The 20207-nt window shown below is 43.1% G+C and overlaps 1 long non-coding RNA gene across 1 annotated transcript in view; it reads right to left on the bottom strand.

Annotated features, from left to right (window-relative positions):
* Positions 1-1810: 1810 nt before the first annotated feature.
* LOC104998444 overlaps positions 1811-20207 on the bottom strand; it is an 18718-nt gene continuing 321 nt past the window's right edge. Inside the window, exons 2-3 of the long non-coding RNA XR_826461.1 lie at positions 19068-19184; positions 1811-1909 (exon numbers count right to left, since the gene is read on the bottom strand). This is a non-coding gene — a long non-coding RNA (uncharacterized LOC104998444). The remainder of the gene's footprint in view (positions 1910-19067; positions 19185-20207) is intronic.

Raw genomic sequence — 20207 nt, 5'->3', positions numbered from 1 at the left:
GAGAAAATATTTGCAAGCAATGCCAACTGACAAGAGCTTAATTTCCAAAATATACGAACAGCTCATATAACTCAACAGCAACAACAAAAAATTGAAAAATGGGCAAAACACCTTTTAGTTCTTTTAGTCATTTCTCAATGATAAGAACCGTGCATAAAAGAAAAATCTTCATCCCTCTTATTCACATCCCTAGAGGCAAAAAAACAGATAGCAGCACAGTAAATATAAATGGATGGCTCAGTCAAGACACTGTAGCCAAATGATCATCTGTCTTTACACAGAGGCAGAAGCAAACTCTGCAGCTTCACCAGGCTAGACTCATTCCAGCAAAGGGCACCCCTGCGTACTTGCAGGAAGCTACTATCTTATAAAATGCCCTCCATGCATCCAGGGCTTAAGAACAACTGTAGAAGTGAGCAGATCAGAGGCTCAAAGGCACAGAAAACTCCCAACAATATACCAGGTAGAGCTCTTGCTTTGGGTTTGCAAACTATTCTTGGAAACCTTACATGGAGTCAAGATTCAGAATATTCACAAATTCCATTCAATTTCACAAATGTGCTATACTTTTGGACATACCCTTGATTGAGATGGAGAAGTTTATCCAAGAAGCAAACCTTCTTTAAAAAGTGAGTAATTCACATTTCTTGGGAGATATGGTAACTAAAACAGTCAGAAGGAGGAAGGTTCGACAGTGACATCTAAAATACCTTTTTCATGTTACCTAACACATTCCATCTGATTAGCATCATTACTCCCAATTTCAGAAAACTGAGATGAAGAGCCATGTAGAACTAGATTTAAAATTCAGTTTCTCAGGTGGGATGGGATGGGATGGTCTTCAACTCTGTCTCCAAAGCCCTTTCTTCTGCATCATGAAACCCCTCATGAGGCTCTTTAATCGCAGCAATAAAGGGACGAAGAGTAGGACACGACCAACTGTATCACTGGTCCCTTGGCTTTTGACTCAGTCGCAATATCCACTATGCAGTAAGTGGTCCAAGGGTCCCATCACTATTAATTTATGCCACTCTTTAATGGGCTTTTGGCCAAAACTTGTCACCTCAACGTTTCAAAAGTACTATGAAGGCAAATTCAATGTTTATACTGGTGTATTCTTTACCATAAGAATCCTAAATTTGGCCTCCTATTCTAATTTATATTACTTCAATTTTTTTTTTAGTTTTTATGTTTGTTACCATATCACTGTGTTCATTTTTGCTGTAAGCCACCTCAAAGCCATTGTGAAATAAAGGTAAGTATAAAGAAATAAATTATACTTACTGTGGTAGATGACAAAAAGAGTCATAAGTTTTTATGCTTCCTTATATCCATGGCTTTTGCTGTAGAACATAACTCCTCCCAGAAAGAGAATCTATTTCCCTACTCCTTAAATCTAGACTGGCTTTGTGATTTGCTTTAGACAATAGAATATGACAGAAATGAGAGCGTGCCAGTTCTGAGCCGAGGCCTCCACACCTTGCATGCTTTTCTCCCTTGGGTCCTTGAGGCAACCGTGGTGAACAAACCCGTATTTAGACGAGACACCACTTGGGACCACCGATTCCATCTTCCTAGTGAAAAACCAGACAACTCCAGAAGCAGAGACACCTGGGCGCTCTGTCGCGAACTCCAGATTCATAAAGGAGCCCAGCTAAACTCGTAGCACCAGACAGCTAATTCCAGCCTAAGTAAGCAAAATAAATAGCTGTTTTCTTAACAAAGAAAGCAATAGCTACCTGATACACCTATATTTATAATTGCCATGCATATGCACTCATACTGTAAGAAGTGACTGACTTACATAATCTCAGCCATTTTGAGCTGGGCACCGTCCTTGTTTTACAGCCGATCCTTATACAGGTTTAGTGACTGGCCTTTCCTCTTCCATAGTGTAAAGTAGATCAACCTATTGGATTGTCATAATAGGAAACGTTAGTTAGAACTCCTTAGCCATGCACTATTTCACTTGTATACTTTCCCATTTGGCCTCCAATTAAACAGACTGAAAAATGAAGCTTAAAGTCATTTGCAAATTTTTCATATTTTTGCTTAAACGTTAAACCTTAGATCATTGAAAAGGATGAAGTCAAATTATATGGAAGAACCGTCTTATCAGAAAGGTTTTTCCCAAGTCTGAGAGGCTTTAAGAAAGTTCTGAGAAAGCCAGGTACTCTCTGAAGGATCCAGCCCATCCCCAAGTTGCCTGACATCCCTGAAGGTTACTCTGTAGAGCACTCCTCAGGGGGCCTTTGAGACTACAAATTACTCATTTGGAAGTTTATGGGCTGACACATCTTGAGAATGTCTTTGAAGGAACACAAATGAACGTTCTATTTTCCTGACTACAAAACTCAGTACTAAGTCATGAGCCAAATTCTGTTCATTCTATTGGTCTTTGTCCACCAAGTATCCCTTCCCAATGCATGGGCATAAATCAGCTCCCAGTGTCAGAATGTAACAATTTCAGGAGATTGGAAAAAAAAAAAAAAACCAACGTCCTTTCAGGCTGGCTCTGCAATCTGTAACCTGTGAGAGTCAAGATCTCTTCCAGTAAAAGAGATAGCACAGGCATTCCAGTGGTTAGTTGAACCTTGTATTATGTAAGGATGAAAGAACAGAAGGCTGCTCAGTTATCCCAGCTGTGTTCAGATGGGCAAATACAAATTTATAAACTAAAATTAGAGCACTTAAAAATTTTTCTACTTGATACCTTAAAAAAACAAGATGCACTGAATTTTTCTCGCTTTCATCTTGCTTCTAGTTTGTATTTCACTTTGTTGTTCTTGAGTATTTTCTACACTCTATCAATCCCTTCCTTGCCCGAGGACTGTGTGTGTGAGTGGACACACGTGGGGCAATGAGCTCTGGGGACAACGGAGGCAAGGGTGGATGTACCCAGATAATGAGAAGGGGACAAATCCAAAGTCAAGGAGAACTAAAGACTGTTCAATAATAAAAACTATATACATATGCAATTGAGCAAAAATCTAAAGTATAATGGGTCACATTAAATTTGACAGTCACAAATTTTCCAAAGAGCCCTCCTTAGACCTCAGTTCCTACAATGACAGTTCTAACTCAAGTCATTAACTCAAAGCCCTACAGGATTGGCCCTCTGCCAACCAACACCCCTTATCATATTTGCTTTCTGGTGTTGAATAAGAATTCTTGCACCTTGTCTATGAGACTAACCTTTAGACATTTCACTAGTAGTTATTAGGCTAAAAGTCAATCAATCTCCTCTGCAGAAACTTTAACTTTGGAATGAGGTTCACACTGGTTGGATGCAACTGTAGGGCTTTTGATGACTGGGTCAGGAAGGCAGATGGGTCTGAAAGTTCAGGTGGGAGATGGTATTCAAATGTTGACACAGGGTGACGTGAAAAATTAGCCTCCTGGTTCTGCGTCTTGCAGACTTATTGTGTGGTCTCTCTTAAAAGATAACCATTCTCAGGATTTTTAATGTTGAGAAATATTCTATCATTTTACTGAAATAGTTACGAAAAAAGACAAGTACTGAACATATGTAGATAGCTTTAGAACTACACTGAAATCCAAAGAAATGTTGTTACAAAACTTTATCAATTTAAAATCAGTGAAAATAATTTAAAGAAAAGGGTGATTTTGTTTTTGCTAAAATGAAATAATCCAGATTGTATTTAAGGATAGAAAGATGCATTTGTGTGCTTAGAGCCTCTTTCTTTTTTCACTTGATTCTTTTGCTTTTGATAAGCTATTGCTTGACTCATTATTCTTACTTTGTTAAAAAATATTTAGTCATCAGTATATTATATTGACCAGCCATTTAAAACTGTGTACCACAGGTAATACTCTGTAATGACCTATATGGAAAAATAATCCAAAGAAGAGTGAATATATGTGCATGCATGAATGATTTATTTTGCTGTACAGCAAAAGGTAACAGCATTATAAATGAACTATATTCAAATAAAACTCAAAAAAAAAAAAAACCTGTGCCAAAATGAAATACAGTGGGAAAAAATTAAATTCCATGTAATAAGTTTTCCAAGTGTTTTTATAACTTCCCATACGTCTACTTATGACCCACTCCATGTCCATGAATAAACAGATGGGTACCACCATCACGCTGGCCAGCAGCACAATCATGGTGTTCACTGTTAGACTGAGGTCTTTTTGAGCTGGGCTTTGCTAGGTTGCTATTTCTTGAGTGTTTACTTTTTGGAAACAAAGGCAAATTCACATATGGAAACTGAGTAACAACACTCAGGTACAAGGTAAAAAAATCAATGTCCAGAATTGCTTACAGTAACTTGTATGACAACACAAAACTAAAATTATCACAGAAAACCTATGCCTTGGAGAACACGTTCAATATTTGTAAAACATCTTCCTAGTATATTGTTTTGCTGGGACAACCTGGCCTTGCTAATAGATTACTTATCAAAGCATCATGAATAACTTTGGGAACTTAGAAAGGTGGTGCTGCAGACTTACTCACATAGTGGGACTTGAGAAGGACTAGATATATAAAGACATCTGATAACTGAAAGTAAGAAGCTTTAAGAACAGCTCCTAATTTTTATTTTTCTGCCTTAGAAAACACAAACGAAAAAGTTTAAAATGTTATTACTTTTTAAGAACACTAGCATTTTTATTTAATACATCTGAAAACTAACCTTCAAAGGCTATTTTTGAGTTTGTTTCTGGTTTCTTTGTCTGATCAAGTCTGAGGCTGTTCCCTCATGTCATTTTAGTATCTCTTGTTGGCGGGGAGGTGCGGCGGGGAAAGTCAAATCCTTTCTTTTACACAGAAATGAGCAAAGAACAAAATTAAGGAAGAACACTGTATGTCCCCTTTTAAAAGTTAACCTAAAACCCAAAGATTATTTTGAGTTATATTAGATAGAGATCATCATCCAAGGGATAGACTTGTCCACAAGGGTGTTAATTATTCTTTATGAAGTACATTATTTCACCTGTGGCTTCATGAATCCCCCCCACATAAAGATGTCCCACCTGTGCAATTACCCCACGCACATATACATCTTCCCCACACCTTGCAGTAATTTAAATACCAGTCTCCTCCAATGTCCTGTTTCTTCCATAACAGAATATGCAGACTTGGTAGCCCTGGGATTTTGTTTTCTACCACTAGGTTGAAATAAATCTGGCAACTGGGACCCCAGAGATTTCACCATCTGATGCCTTAAGATCACCAGCCAACTTAATGGGTTCAGAGGATTATTGCAATCTTGGGTAAAACATTTTAGAACAAGTCATTATTACTTACAGAAATAGCTTTAAAACTTTCCCAATATATAACTCTATTTAAAATATTACGTAGTGACCTACATAATTTGTTTGTATGCTTATTTAAATGCCTTACAATTTATATTCAAGGAGTAAATCATTTGGATTGCTTTTTAGAAACATATATTCTTCATTCTACAAGGAGCCGCCCCCCACCCCAGTCTATTTTTCGACATTTTTGAGGCAAAGGCAGCTCCTTTTCCTCGACTATCCTTTCTCCTTAATAATACGATGGGTAGCAGGCACATGACTGTCCTGATAAAGATGTTACCCAGCCTCCCTTGCAGCCAAGCATGGTCCATGATTAAGCTCCAGTTAATGTGGCACCCGACTCTAGTACTCTTGCCTGGAAAATCCCATGGATGGAGGAGCCTGGAGGGCTGCAGTCCATGGGGTCGCTAAGAGTCAGACACTACTGAGCGACTTCACTTTCACTTTCATGCATTGGAGAAGGAAATGGCAACCGACTCCAGTGTTCTTGCCTGGAGAATCCCAGGGACAGAGGAGCCTGGTGGGCTGCCGTCTATGGGGTCGCACAGAGTTGGACACGACTGAAGCGACTTAGCAGCAGCAGCAGCAATGGGAGATAAGCAAAAATGTCAGAGAGCAGCTTCTAGGAAAGTTACATGAGATTTGGGTGACATATGGCCTCTGCCTGTCTTTCATTACTTCACCCCTCCTGATGCCGAGAAGTAGATACCACTTTGACCGTGAACATGAGGTCATACCATACAGCAAACAGCCCAGAGAACTGTTTAAGGACTTCCAGGAGCCCAGTCACCCTACCAGCTCTGCAATGCTTTTGTCTACACTCACCTGAGAGATATCTCCTATTTCTTGACCTCTTTTGTTAAGTTGTTATAATTTTGGATTTCACTGTAACAGGCACATAAACCCAAAGTTACAGAATGCAATTTGGCATGAATCAAATTGCTAAGTCGCCAACTTACAGCACTAATAGGGCACAAAGATATGTAAACATACAAGAGACATGAGATCTACCCGTGAGTAATATAGAATCCCTAAGGCATGCACGTTAAGTCTAGGTTGATCATTTCTATCACTAACAGGGAGAAGAATCATATTCTGAATCCACACAGGATGGAGTGAGGAAAGGTCATCAGCTTGCATAAATGCCTGAAGGTCAAATGTCAAGAGTTGTTTGAATAGCTTGGTGGGCTAAAATGAGGTAATCCAGACCCACAGACTCTTGGGAATAAGCTGAGTGGTTGAAAGAGAAGCCCAGACAGAAGGGACTTTGAGAAGGTCCATGGGCCAGGCCGACACCAGCCCAGCTCCCCTTCTCTGGGGCTGACGCAACCTGCCCCACTCCGCCCTAACCTCTGACCTTCTGTTCAGCCCCACACAGAGGAAAGCCCTGGGCAACTGCACTCTTGTTTCCTTACCAGCCTGGCTGCAAAAATAACCCCCAGCTGCTCCAAGAGTGCCAGAGGGCACGGGGCCGGGCCCGACCCCACACTTGTAGTTTGGAGAGGGAAGGGCAGCCCACTCAGGCAGGCATCAGATGCCTGAAGCTCCCTCTTCCTTCCCCGAGTGTGGCAGCTGCCACAAGAAAGGAAGGGACCCTGAGAATGCTCTGTCACACGTGCTCGGTAAGCACGCAGGAATGGCAGCCGAGGTGGCAGCCATTCCTGGGCACCCGGGCTCCATTGACAGGCAGTGAAAAGGCCAGGGGCACGGAGCTAAAAAAGCCCATGGAAAGCCCCCACCCCTGGTGAGTCCAGGTGACACTGAACAGCTCCGGTCTCTCCCAGCGTCAACACCAGGAAGGGACAGCTGGTGTGACCTGGGCATGATAACAAGAAACCAGGCTGAAACCAAAGCAGCAGGAAGTGGAGCCCAGCTGTGTCAAGTAGGCGAGGAAGCCACGTGGTCCCTGGGGAGAATAGGGTGGGGCAGGAAGGACTAAGCCGGGGGGTCCAGATAAACCGGGATAGAGTTTTTTAAACCTCTGTGCTATTTCAAGGTAAAGGGAGTTTATTTAGAGTGGTTGAGCCCAGCCTCTGCTTCATCACATTCTTAATGGACCTCAGACATCGTCTCTGAAGGGATGACACACTTGGGTGCTCTGGGGCCCCTTGTTAACATGGCAGACTTCGTCCATTTCATTCCCCTAGATTCTCGTGCTAAGGCAAAGCCTTCTGATGCAGACAACCCTTTTCAGTTAGCCTGACAGTCCTCCACTCATTCATCTGTACACGGGCTCTATGAAAGTGACCAGAGGGTCTCTGCCCACTAGGCAGAATAGTATCCTAGAGCACCAGATGGAATTGCAAGACCTCCAGCAAAGGACTGGCAGACTGCCCAACCCGGGTGGCATGCGTCAGCTTGATAAGTCCTCCAAAGCACCATGCTATCATGGTACAGCTAGGACTCGGGTGGTGATGCTGATGATGCAAAATGCTGTTAAGCTTGACTCACCCAGTTTTTGGATGAATTGAGGATCTAGAGACTTGCCTTCTTTCTCTCTCCCCTCTCCATTCCTTTTAGTCAGCTCATAGCTTTTAAGCACCATACCACCTAAAAGCATTCTCTTAGATTCTCTCCAACAAATATATTCAAGGAATCCTTTATTCAACGCTATTGAGTATTAGTTCCTATCCTATCATTGGACTTGTCTCTGCCTACTCCTTACCCCAAACTAACCTCTCAGATTTTCTGAAATTAAATCAGCATGTGTTGAATTCATATCAAAAGTATCATGAGTATAATGGGATGAACATATGTAAGGAGCTCAAATTCTATATGGGGAAGGTACATAGACACACAGGGGCTTCCCAGATGGCTCAGTGGTAAAGAATCCTCCTGCCAATACAGGAGATGGAGGTTTGATCCCAGCGTTGGGAAGATCCCCTGGAGACAGACATGCAGAAAGAGAAGACAATGTGAAGAGACACAGGGAGAAAATGGCCATCTACCAGCCAGGAAGAGCAGTCTGGAACAGACCCTTATCTCTCAGTCATCAGATGGAAACAACCCTACTGACAACGTTGACTTTAGGCTTCTAGGCTTCCGAACTCTGAGACAAGTCTCTAGGTGGTTTTTTAAGCCACCTAATCTGAGGAACTTTTCTGAGGAAAAAAAAATGCAGCTTGGCACATGGGTAAAACCTGAGTAAGCACAGGACAATGAGGAAAGCCTTACATGTTAGTGAAACAGCACAAACAAAATAACCAATCGGAATGCCACAGTGTGAGAAAATCAGTTTACCTGAAGCAAAACGCTCATGGGGAGAGTGGTAAAACCTATCTTGTAAGGTAAAGGGTCTTTGTGTCAGCTCGTAAGAGGCTGTGGTCTCCATTAAGGCATTTGAAATGTGTTCTACAGGCAGAGGTAAACTTCGATGGCATTTCCTCAGGAGCCATGTGAAACAGAGATGGGCATGTGTTAGGAAGATGGTGAGCAAGATGGATTGGACAAAGGAGCCTGGAAGAAGTTTGCTCAGTTATGAGTGGTTCACAAACTCGACTGCAAATTAGAATCACCTGGTGTGATGGGCCGGCTGATGACTTCCAAGGATCGTCATTGCTTATCCGGAAAACCTGATATAGCCAAAGAGACTTTACCACCGTGCTTTAGGATCTTGAGATGAAGAGATGACCCTGGATTATGCAGATGGACCCTAAATGTAATCACCAGTATCCTTGTTGTAGAGGAAGCAGAGGGAAACTTGGCTTACAGCAGAGAAGGTGATGTGGTAACAGAAAGAGGGAGAGACAGGAACAGGGAGAAAGAAGGCCTCGTGATGGGCCAAGGCTCTCAGCAGATTGAATCATGCCCACCTGCGTTAGAGGACCACCTTCTTCATCAGTCTAGATTAGACTAATTTCTTCCAATGCTAATTTCTTCCAGAAACGTCCTCACAGACACCCCTTAGAAATAATGTTTTCCTAGCTCTCTGGGGATCGCTTAGACACATAAACTAGCCATCCTGGGGAGAAATCATCAGAGCGGCAGCAGGAGACTCCATATTACAGCATAAAAACCTAGTGTGTTGGGGGTGGGGAAGGCAAGCCCCCACGGGGAGAGTACGGAGTCACATGACGCACAAAGGGTGAAGAGAAGGGCGACTAAGAAACGACGGCAGATTAGAGGCGGGCCCCGACCTCTGAGAACAGTTTCCAGAGCGGGGAAGAGGTGGGGGTGGGTCATAAATCAGGTTACAGGAGGACGTGGCTGGAGAGGATGTGGAAGCAGCAGTAGGGGCTAGCTTTGGGAGCTCCAGCAATGAAATCAAGTAGAGGAAAGGAGCTCGAGCCTAGCCAACTAGACAGAGCTAACTTAGCAAGATGGACGTTGGCGTCGGACTGACCTGACCCACCCCTACCCCCACCACCTCCTAAAGTTTGCATTAAACCAATTGTTTAATTTTGCACAAACTCAGTTGCCTTGTTTGGAAAATAGCTGTAAACAATACCAACACAAATAACACCAACACCAAAGAGCTGTGAGGATCAAATGAAAGAGAAGAGTTAAGTTGCCTACGTTAACTGGCTGGTACATAGTAAGTGCCTAGAATTCAAGGCAGAAACGTACAAGAGTTTTGGAATCCCACTTTCCGATCAACAGGGTTGACAGGCAAAATACAGGTTTCACAGTTAAATTTTAACTTCAAAACAGAAATAGTATTAGATATGTGTGTCCTAAATATCGCATGGCCATACTTATACTAAAAAAACTTATCTTTTTAAAATTAATTTTCCATTGCTGCTGTTGGCAAATTATCACAAACTAAGTGACACCAATTTATTATCTTACTGATATGGCTCTCACTGAGCTAAAATCAGGGTGTCAGGGGGGGCTATGTTCCTGCTGAAGGCTTTAGGGGACAACTTATTCTTTTACCTGTTCCAGCTCCTGAGGCCACCCGCACACCCAGCCTTCTTCCACCATCTTGAAAGGCAGAGATGTTGCAGCCTTTGACTCACCTTCCTTAATCATATCTCCCTGATGGCAGCTGGTGAAGGTTCTCTCCTTTGAAGGACACACTTGATTAGATTGAATCCAGCTGCAAAAGCCAGGAGACTCTCCCCATTTCCAGGACCATTAGCTTAATCACATCTGAAAGTGCTTTCATCATATAAGGTAACACAGTCACAGGTTCCAGGGACTGGGAGAGGAACATCTTTGGTGGGACATTATTCTGCCTACTCCACTGTTAATCTGGGGTTTCCCTGGTGGCTCAGCAGTCAAGAACCGCCCACCAGTACAGGAGAAGCAGGTTCAATCCCTGGGTTGGGAAGGTCCCCTAGAGTAGGAAATGGCAACCAGCCCCAGTATTCTTGGATGGAAAATTTCATGGACAGAGGAGCCTGGCAGGCTACAGTCCTTGGGGTCTCAAAGAGTCAGACACTACTGAGCATACACACTCACACTCACACACACACACACACACACTCACACTCAAACACTCATACCCCACTGTTAATCTAAAGTTCTAATTCAACTAGGTGACCTCTTGTTGCTTGCGAAATCTGGTGACTGTGAACCCACCTATCAAACATGCTTTGATTAATTGGCAGGAAAAATGCTAGTTTCCCCTGCCCCAGAACCCCAGCTACACATTGTATTACTTCCTCTTTCCATTCTACAATTCCCCCATATGTATCTCCCTCCAGGCTGTATGACGCGAATGTGTTTGCGTTCAAAGTTTTATGAAAGAGATCTGTAGCTGAAGAGAAGAAAACTGTGCGGAAAGAAATTCTACTTTCTTTAAAAAAAAAAAAAAAAGAAATTCTACTTTCTTGACTTCCATTATAAAATAAAATTTAGGCTTATGTCATAAGAATTAGTAGGAAAAACAGAAACAATTTTAGGTATTTTGGGCAATAGAAGGAATTTAACACAAGGAACACAAGACCGTGACGCTGGGAGGGATTGGGGGCAGGAGGAGACGGGGACGACAGAGGATGAGATGGCTGGATGGCATCACCGACTCGATGGACGTGAGTTTGAGTGAACTCCAGGAGTTGGTGATGGACAGGGAGGCCTGGCGCGCTGCGATTCATGGGATCGCAAACAGTCGGACACGACTGAGCGACTGAACTGAACTGAACACAAGGAACTGGATGCACACAAAGCTCCTGGAAGGTCTGGAGGAGGGCAGGTCAGGGACAGCAACAGCTTTTAAGTTTGCTGGTAGCTTTAGAGACAGGAAGCTTCAGGGACTACAGGAAACGGCTGGCGATGATGTCATCTGCTTCCAGCACTCACTGAGGTGGATGATTCAAAGGGAGATGTCTGGGATCTAATACAAACTCTGATATCTGTTGAACCCCACACATCTGCTCACTTCTGACAGAGGAGCAACAGCATAACTTCTACCTCTCCTCCCTCTTCCAAGTCCCGTGCAATTACCTCTGGTTGTCAGCATCAGACTAAAATCTCTTTTTGGCAAGGGATGCTGGGAAATGTAGTTCCCAGACTTCCAACCTTAACCTTAGAAGGAATTGCATAACAGACAAGCTGGCCTATACAGCTAAAGAAACACTCCCAGAGAATCAAAGAGGGAAAACTTTTGCCAAAGGAAAAGGGAAAATAATCACCGGTGCTCAGGTTCCTGGTTATTGCAAAATAGCAAAATCCTAGTGTTTTGTATCTATCTGTAACTTTCATTTTAAAATGATACTTTGGAAATTTGCTGTGGGCTTACCCTGGCCCTATGATTTGGTCTTAGGATTCAGCCCTAGGATTTGACTGTCTACAAACTCTTGACCACCAGAATTTTGCTTTCTTGTCTAAGATGGCAATATGTGAAAAGAAGAGTCTTAGTAAATATGTTTGCTTCCAGGGCTAATTCGTGAACCATACGATATGACAATTTTATTATCTATTGCTGTGGCACAAAGTACCCTCTAAAACTTAGTGCTTTAGAACAAAAATTCTCCTTTTTTCAGAATTATCTGCTGGGCTCTTCTGCCCTGTGGTGTCAGTTGGGTCACTCATTCAGCTACATTCAGTTGGCGAGGCTGGAAGATCTAAGAGAGCTTCTTGGTGCCCCTCAAGGGGCCTAACTCAGGCTTCCCCATAACTCAGTCGCATATGGTCAGACTCTGACTGCCCAGAGGGAGGAAGTGGAAGCTTCTAGACTTCTAACAGCCTGGGCATGAAAGACCTAGAATGTTGCCTCCATTATATCCTATGGCTCAAGGAGAGGCACAGTGTTCTGATTCAAGTAGAGGAGAAATGGGCTCTACGCTCTCAAAGGATAGAAAGCTTGTGCATACAGAGAGGGAAGGAATTAATCAGAGCCAATCCCCATGGATACCTAGGGAAGATTGAATGTGTACAATTAACTGCCTTTGAACAATACACAGGTTAGGGACAGTGACCTCTAACTGGGTTGCTGCTGCTGCTGCTAAGTCGCTTCAGTCGTGTCCGACTCTGTGCAACCCCACAGACGGCAGCCCACCAGGCTCCCCCATCCCTGGGACTCTCCAGGCAAGAACACTGGAGTGGGTTGCCGTTTCCTAGTACAAGATATATGTATAACTTTATCCTGACCCAGATCATGTAGTACTGCAGTATTTAGTGAAGGAAATCCTTATATAAGTGCACCCACACAGTTTAAACCCATGTTGTTCAAGGGTCAACTGTAAGTATACATTATGTGTATATTACACATTATATAGTAGTATATATATAGTATACAGGCTTCCCAGGTGGCTCAGTGGTAAAGAATCCACCTGCCAATGCAGGAGACTCGGGTTTGATCCCTGGGTCAGGAAGATCCCCTGGAGATGGCAACCCACTCCAGTATTTTTGCCTGGGAAATCCCATGGACAGAGGACCCAGGTGGGCTGCAGTCCATGGGATCAAAGAGTCTCACATGACTTAGCGACTAAACAACAAAAACATATATAGTATACACATATACTACTGCCAATCTATTTGTTAAATATTAATAAAGTTTAATGTATTTTTAAAATTTTAGTAAGTGTAACTTATGAACAGAAGATTGTGTATTATTTTTTTACACTCCGCTGTGAAGATCACGGATCTATCCTTTTGTCTTGGATTTTCTCATTAAGTCCCTACCCTTGCAAGCCCCTTCTACTACCCTTGAGGTGACACTGAGATTTTGTTCCCTCCTTTTATCCTCTTCTTCTTGCCTAGATATATCAAATATATCAGATAGAACTCAGCGTTGTTCCACACTTCACAGCAGACAGCTAAGAATATACGAACTCAAGCATTGTGAAATCTTAAGGCTTATAGTTGGGTAAAGCAGATTTGCTCTTCTTTTATAAATGTTGTTACCCTTTTAGGCCCCCAATGTTTGTATAAATATATATGGGTACTCGGGTACCCTCATCCCTCTGAAAAAAAAACCAAAACATTTGGGGATTAAGCGTTGATTAGAATTATGTTCTCTCAATACAGTATACCCTCAGCTTATAGGAGGCAGGTGGGTGTCTTATCATCTCTGTCTCCAGAGTTCTAGCACAGGGGCTAGCAAACAGTAGGTGCTTAATAGATGTTTGTTATACTAATGACTGACCCCTTACCTCTAGCCATCTTGTACATACTGCCTTTTTTCGTGTGTGAATGAAAATGTACACTTTGGTTTGTAAGTAGTTACTAAGAAACTCTGAAACACACAGATGCATTTCATAATACAAAAATCAAACTCTAATCATCACAGAAAATGTCAGATAGAAGGAAAAGAAGGAAAAAAAATTGTATATTGTAGTTGTGAGAGCTCTATCCTTTTAGTTTTGAGTACAAATTAATTTCTTTCTAATCTTTAGGGGGAAAAAATGTGTGGAAACAGAAGAGGAGACTTGAGGCAGAAGCAAGGGTGGAGGATTTTAAATGATCCCTTGTGATCTGCAGCTCCTATCTCAGCCAGGATCGTCTCCAAACAGGCCTCAGTGGAAGAGAAGATGGAGTTGGAGGCCAGCTTCCTTGTTAATCAAACACGAAGCTGCCGTGTGCGCAACCCTGATGTCCAGGCTGCTGAAGGCGCTGATAGCTGAGGCCGAAGCACGGGAGAGCCTGATAACAGGGCCTCTGGCGGCCATTCTCGTGCTCCTGGCTGCCAGAGGTCATGCCTGGCTCAGGGACCTGATTCACAGCCTGGAGGTGGAGGGAGCGGGGTGGGGCTTTCCCTTTCTCAGCTTGTCTATAATTTACCCTGGTTTTCTGTCTGGCTCCCCTCCGCTTCAGAAGGGAGACTGGAGGGCTTGCCTACACTACACAACAGAGTCCTAGGGAACTTTCTTAGTTGGTATTTCGAAATAAGCACTGGAGGCAGCCTGTCAGGCAAGTGCCGAGAAGCAAGAAATATGTGCAGAGGTGTGTGTGGGTGGGGGGTTGGAAGGGAACCTGGGCTCTGACTAGATGCCTTTTGTTCCTTTCATTCCAGGCTGCCGTTCCCATTGTTTTGACCAAGACATTTTTTCTCCCCCAAATGCAAAAGCTGGAGCTATAGGAACAACCCACCCCTGGCCCTTTATACAAACAAACCCTGGGCTGCGAGCTACAGCCGGAAGCAAGAGTCCTGCTCCCGCTGAAGGTGCTGACAGCTCACCTCAGGGCTCCCTTCCAGCAGGCAGACGGGAGCGAGGCTTCTGGGACTCCCGCCACTGGATACAGGGTAGTTACTCTTAGTGAGACCTGAAAAGAAAATCAGGATACTGCTAGGCAGGCTTCAGACCTGCTGATCAGTGGGTTACAGAGAAGACCTTTCTTTTAGGTGTTTCAAAGCCTGTGCTCCTTAAGCTGGGTCCTCCCCAGCCTCTGGGCCATCCCCCTGAGATGAAAAGGTTGGGCCAGAGGGTGTTCAAACCCCTCTGTTGCTCCCACTGCCTCTGATCCCATGACCTTTAGCTGTCAGGACTATGGAGACCAGCAAAGGCCTGGAAAAGCCAGAAGACTGGAAAATCCCCAGATAGTTCTTCACCTTGGAATATCAGTACTTGATTTGGAATGCGCATGCGACCTCATGAAGTCACACAATAAAGATCTGACATAGAAGGTTTCCCTGGTTTCTCTACTCTGCCCCTTTAAATCCTGAAGAAGTCTGTTCACCTTTCCAAAGAGATTTAAATACCTGCTTAAGCCTTCCTTAGCTGCTTCCCTGCCCCCATCCTGACTAGTCTTTCCAGTTTCTCTATCTAGTTAGCACTTCCTCAGACTGGGAGAGGGGGTGGTGTTTGGTTTAAAAGCCCTCACTACAGGAAAGGGCTGCAGTTCCTCTCTGCACCCTTCTTTAAAAAAAAAAAAAATGATTGCACACATATATTTAACAGTAGAGTTTTACACAGAATGCTAAAAGCACTTTCTTCATATTTTGCAGAAGGCCTTGAAACATATGGACTTTCTATTAATATTCATACCATAGCACAGACAAATCTAACTCCTAAATAGATCCATTGCAAGTCATTTAGAGTTTGAAGGCTTAATGGCAAAAATGAAGGGAGAGAAAAGAGTAAGTGTATTTTTATAAAACTGAAGGAAAAATATATTTACGAAATAGTAAATAAAATTAAACATGGTCTTATGCTCCCCGAAGGAGATGACGCCCAATTTGGAGCGGTGACTGCTATGTCCAAATAATCTCCATTTGGAATCTCTGTGGTTGCAGAGATGAACTGCAGTTTAAGTTGCATCTTAAGCAGTTCACAGAGAGAGAAAGAGTTATTAACCAGGTTTTGAAACAACCAACGTGATACATAAGAGATCACGCCATCTCTGACTTTGTTCCTCTTACAGTGCTACATGTATAGCCCCATTTTACAGATGGGTATACTGACTCTGAGATAACTAAGTTATTCAAAACTGTCAAGGCTCTTTAAAAGGTCACATGAAGAGTAGAAACCAAGCCTTCTGATTCATAACACTCCCCCCACTCCACAGCACTGTTTAAAATATTGATCATCTTTCCAGAGGAAATGACTTGGCCTTCCATGTTCACCTGTCCTTGGATTGAAAGAGTGGAAAAATGGAATAAGTGGGGAGAGGTCAGTTCAGAGTTAAAACTCTTCTTAAAGGGATATGACTCCTTTCTTGCTATGCTCAAAAAGCTGCTTCTGCTTCCAGGATTTTCCAGAAACCCATAATCACAAAACCTGTAGCTCTTTTTGTCATGTGTAACTGCTTAAAACTGTGCAGGCAGAGTCCAACTCAAGGGTCACCTTTCTGTTATGTGAGATGATAAAGCCACAGCATTCACCGGGTATTACAGAGGGTAGGACACCCTCTACAGTAGTAGCACTTTAGTGGTCATGTTCCTTGCTTTGACAGAGTCCTTTAGTAGACAGAGAAGTGTGCTACTGACCAGCGGGACTTTTTCCTGTTTAATGTGAAAGGGCAAGAAACTTAATTGGAATATGAATTTGGAAAAGATATTGATATGTTCATTTTTTTTCTAATGCAATACTTATGAAAAGATATAATTTCAGTTCTGACTCTGCACAATTCACTGGTGGTTTTATAAGGCAAAGCTCATTTTGATTTGTTTTAAAATTCAGTTAAAAACATTGCTGATGAGTGTTACTGGGGGTTCATGTCAAGGATTTTATATTTTCATGGTTCTGTTTTGTTGAGGTCCTGAAAAGGTCTATGAATATTCAGAGTATGAATTTGATCCAAGAAAAAAAGAAAGAAAGAAAAAAGAAAAAGATGAAAAACCAACACACACACAAAAAAACAAAAAGCCTCAAGAATGCAAACATTTTTTGAAAATCACTAAACAATAGGCTTCTGATGGCCATGATTTAAACAAGATGAACTGCAAAGGCTGTCAGTCCATTTTGGATTGAAAAATAGCAGATCCTTCTTTTTCTAAATTTCCTTAATCATCTCCTTTACAATGGTTTTCTATGCCCAAAGCGTACCATTTCATTCTCTAAAGACCTCTGTCCTGACTTGAACTTTGAACTGACTTGACAGAAGCAGTTTCTGGTTCTGTATTTTAGAGGGTTTGTTGGAGGAGGTTTTCAGGGAGGTCACGTTGAAAAGTCTGAAATGCCCAAGGATATGTGAGGAACTTTTTTCTGCAACACAGATGCACAGAACCCAAACAGCAGAACCAAGAGGGTGTTGTGCAAGCAGGCAGCTCTGTGCCAGGGACGTCCCTACCTTTGGCTAACTCGCTCATTTTGATAGTACATTTATCTGGTGATGTTGCTTTGGCAGAAACAGTATGGTGGTTTTGAGTTCTTTCGGTGTCGCTGGTGGTTTTAAATGCCTTTTCCCCAGTGAAGTAGTTCACACACATTTCTTAGCCACAAAAGAGTTCAGCGAAATGCCTTAGAAAATGAACACTTCCTCTGGACTCTTGCCTTTCTTCATCACCACACACATACAAGTTTCCCTTGTGGGAAACTTCCCATTTCTTCTATTCTTCATCCCAATGGAGCTGGTTGTTTGGATTTTTATCACCAACTTAATTGCTTCATTTTGGTTAAAGATCATTTACTGTAATCACTGAAGATGTCTACTCATCAGAGTCCTATTAAACTTGCAGCTTTTGTTTAACTTTTGTATTTATTTTTAAATTGAATATTTATGGTACAATATTATGTTAGTTTCAGGTCTACTAAAAGTAATAACTTTTAAATCAGATTTCAAAGGCCTCAGTTTTCTCATCTGAAAAAATGAAGATGGCAACAGGACCTCACTCAAGGGGACTGAGAAAATTATACTGAGAAGATTCCAGCAGACCACTTCCTAGGTGTTCTATAAGTGTCTGATGCAATTATCCTAACTTCAGACAGGCCTCTTGTACTCTCTGGACTCGAGTCAGGCTGAGATGGGCATCTTCAGACATCCTTGAGAGGACGTGGGGAGAGATCTCAGTGACATAGTTTATGGTTAGCCATCCTTAGGGGGAAGCTTCCAGTGTCCCTCAACTTGCCTTAACTGCAGAAGTGTAAGTTTTCCCTTTCAGATCAAGGGATAAAAAGGCATCCCAGATCTCTACTTCTCTGCCAATCCCAAGCCTCACACTGAACTGATCTGTGAGGGGAAAACATAAGCCTCCTCCTCCACATTAATTTCAATAGTTGCATTTCAAGTAGCAGACAATAAGCAGGCTTTTCTCTTTCCTTTATAAGGTGGCCAATCTGGGGGAAGGAGAAAGACTCAGGATAAGACTGGCACCAAGCAACAGGGTAAGACCAACTGGTCTCTCTTCATGGAAGTACCTGTGCCATCACCATCTCACCAGGTGCAGTGAGTCATAGGCTCCCTCCCTGCCCCTTGTCACTGCGGGAAGGAAAGTGACAGTGACAGCTCCTGGGATGCTGCACTGTTTGCAACTTGGGGAGGAATTTCTCATCCCTCCCTTGTTCTTGTCTGCATGCCTACTCCTGCTAGGGCACCTCTGACACAGTCCACCTGCAACTTCTTCCAAGATCCTCTTCCATGTTGTCCCAGGAGCTGTTTGGTTTTATCTCTTAGGATCTGAAGATGTTCTAGCCAAAGGGTTTTTTTGGTCATATTCATGTTCTCACGTTTTTGTCAAGTAGGGAATATAAGGAGGTTAACTTCTCTCACTCTTTCTGTCTCAGAAACTCAGCCAGTGCCACATCAACACAGAATTAGGAGTCCTGAGCTCAGAACTCATGCTTTGTCTCCAAGATTATCCAACCTGTAAGAAATACCAGAACTTTCCTGAGATCCCTATCAGCTGGACATTAATCAGTATCTCACCTGAAAGAGGTGGTTTCTACATTAGATTTCATAGACTAATAGATGAACTAAACATATCTCCCCTGCCTTGGACAAAATATATTAATTCTTACCCTGAGTCACAAAGGTTAATGCTTAAGAGGCAGCCTGCTTGCGTGTGCACTTCACCACCTGTTGGCTACATGACCTGGAGCTCAGGTCTTTACTTCCCAGCACTTCAGTTTCCTCATCTGTAAAACAGAGACAGGAATCATATAACTGGCAGGGTTCATGGCAGGCAGACTGCTCAGCAATAGTAAAGACTCTGATGATACAGGCTATCAGTGACCCTGGCATGGAGAAGAAGGAGCTTCCAAATTCCAATTCAGCTCAATATTTAGGTTGGTATAAATAAGCCCAGCTTCCCGGGTGGCTCAGTGGTAAAGAAGCCACCTGCTAATGCAGGAGACACAAGAGACACTTTGATCCCTGGGTCAGGAATATCCCCTGGAGTAGGAAATGACAACCCACTCCAATATCCTTGCCTGGGAAATCCCATGGACAGGGGAGCCAGGTGGGCCACAGTCCTTGGAGTTTCAAAGAGTCAAACACGGATGAGTGAGCGTGCATGCACAAATAAGCACAACACATTCTTCACTGCACATCTTTGTCCAAGTTTCTCACATCCCTGGTTCTTTTCCCACTGACTTGATACTGGTTTTCTGCCTCTTTCCCTGTCCCCTCCCAGCTCCATCTCCCCAGGTACTTCTGCCCAAAGAGATCTCTCCTGTTTCCTTGCTTGTGGGCTTCCCTTGTGGCTCAGCTGGTAAACAATCTGCCTGCAATGCAGGAGACCTGGGTTCCATCCCTGGGTTGGGAAGATCCCCTGGAGAAGGGAAAGGCTACCCACTCCAGTACTCTGGCCTGGAGAATTCTGGCCTGGGGTGGCAGAGAGTTGGTCAGGACTGAGTGACTTTCACTTCACTTTCACCCCTCCTTCTTTTCATTTTCTACCGATTCAATGGACATGAATTTGAGCAGACTCCAGGAGATAATGGAGGACAGAGGAACCTGGGGTGCTGCAGTCCAAGGAGTAACAAACAGTCGGACAGGATTACAGGCTGAACAACCACCACCTTTACATTCAAAGCAGAACTGTAAAAGGATTCCTTTTAAGCCACCCATGAAGGCAGGCCCACTGCTGGGCGCATGCAGTTGGGAAAAGTGGAATGCCTGGGCTATGGAGACCTTTCTCAGAAACTTGAGACCTAAGC

This window comes from Bison bison, unplaced genomic scaffold, assembly GCF_000754665.1.
Source record: "Bison bison bison isolate TAMUID 2011002044 unplaced genomic scaffold, Bison_UMD1.0 scf7180017864329, whole genome shotgun sequence".
Taxonomy (NCBI): domain Eukaryota; kingdom Metazoa; phylum Chordata; class Mammalia; order Artiodactyla; family Bovidae; genus Bison; species Bison bison.
This window is presented reverse-complemented; position numbering and strand designations above follow the sequence as displayed.